Here is a 2,149-nt window from a genome sequence, read left to right as displayed (position 1 = left end):
TTAGCGAAAAACCCCTTCACCACAGGAACGACTACGGCGGTTGTAGTGTAACACAACACTTCCCATCGTTGTCGCACAATCATCTCTTCAATTACTGTCAAAGGATTGTTTAATCCTTGATTCATGAATCCTCTTTCTTTAATTAATCTCCTCTTGGTCAGCACTTTGTTGAAGATTCGTTTAGCCTCGGAACTAATGAACTTTCTCCGATTGAACACTCAAAATCTAAGGTTTTTCAGTGGAATTGGATGCCATAGGGATGAATTTGGTGGAGTTTTAATTCATTTTTGAGGTAATATGAATTTAAGAATCGAATTTGGAAGTTTATAGGGATTAAATCCCGCCTAAACCGCCAAAAACTGTCATTTCAAACTCCGGAAACCGTCATCCCGCAGTTCTGGCTGTCAGCGGCGTTGATGGTACCGTCGGCGAGCCTTTAGAATTCATTTTCTAGACTCTCGGGGAAAACCCGCCGTCAGCAATATCGAGCCAGCCGTCGGCGCCCAAGTAAAAAATTTCACAGTTTCGCTCTGGTCGAATGCGTTCCAATTTTTTCTCTATGAATCCAATTTTTATAATGATTCAATGGTAAATAAGAGAACTAGAGTTCAATACTACCACAAACTAACGATAATTTCAAATAAAAACTATTATAATCATAATAAAAATAAAGATAACTATGGGTTGACTCCCATAAAGTGCTTGGTTTAACATTGTCAGCACGACCTTTTCAGGTATTATTCAAGTTGATTGATCATTAAAAACTCTTTAAAATTTGGTCTTTTACCCTCAAAATACGACTTTAATCTATGTCCATTTACTTTAAATCTATTCCTAGACTTTTGATCTTCAATTTCAACAGCTCCGTAAGTATAAACTCGAGTCACAGTAAATAATCCTAACCAACGAGAATTCAATTTCCCAGGGAATAACTTCAGTCTTGTATTGTAAAGTAACACTTCTTGTCCTGGTTCAAAGTTCTTCTGGTTAATCTTTCGATCATGCCATAACTTTATATTCTCCTTATAAATTCTGTCATTATCATAAGATTCATTTCTTAATTCTTCCAATTCATTCATTTGTAACATCTCTTCTCACCAGCATCTTTCAAATTATAATTGAATTCTTTAATCACTCAATATGCTTTATGCTCCAATTATATTGGTAAGTGACAAGTCTTTCCAAAAATTAGCCTGTAAGGAGTCATTCATATAAGAGTTTTATAAGCAGTCTTGTAAGCCCATAATGTAGTATCCAGTCTAGTATACCAATCCACTCTACTAGGGTTTATAGTCTTCTCAAGTATTTGTTTAATCTCTCTATTAGAAACTTCAGCTAACCCATTGGGTTGAGGGTGATAGGAAGAAGAGATTCTATGAATAATATTAAACTTTTCTGCCAATCTCTGAATGTACTTATTCCTGAAATGAGATCTCTCATCAGTGATAATCACTCTCGTCATTAAAAATCTTGAAACACTTTTAGCGTCACAACGAGGTAAGGCTTGTGCTTCAATCCACTTTGAAACGTAGTCTACCGCAATTAATATGTATAAGTTCTCAGATAAAGGAATAAATGGTCCCATGAAATCCAATCCCCAAACATCGAAGACCTCAACTTCTAACATAAAATTCAGAGGAATTTCATTTCTTCTAGATATATTGCCTGCTCGTTGGCATCGATCACAAGTTTTTATGTATCTGTAAACATCTTTATAGAGAGTAGACCAATAGAATCCAACTTGTAAATTTTATAAGCAGTTTTATCATTTCCAAAATGTCCTCCAAATTCAAAATCATGACATTTCTGAATGATTAGTTCAGTTTCTTCATAAGGTACACATCTTCTCATAATAACATCCTTACATTATTTATATAAATTAAGTTCATCCAAAAAATATGCTTTCGCATCATGAATGAATTTTCTTTTTTGTTGCAAATTTTGTTGCAATGTCAGCATAGGTGGCAAAATATCACTTACAATATAATTAACAATATCAGCATACCATGGTATTTTCCACTCATTAATATTATAAAGTTGTTCATCAGGGAAATTGTCTATAATTTCATTGTCGGTGTCAGATAATTCATGATATTCTAATCTCGACAAATGATCAGCAATTTGATTATCAGTTCCCTTTCTATCAATA

This window comes from Phalaenopsis equestris, unplaced genomic scaffold (assembly GCF_001263595.1).
Source record: "Phalaenopsis equestris unplaced genomic scaffold, ASM126359v1 Scaffold200433, whole genome shotgun sequence".
Classification (NCBI taxonomy): Eukaryota; Viridiplantae; Streptophyta; class Magnoliopsida; order Asparagales; family Orchidaceae; genus Phalaenopsis; species Phalaenopsis equestris.
This window is presented reverse-complemented; position numbering follows the sequence as displayed.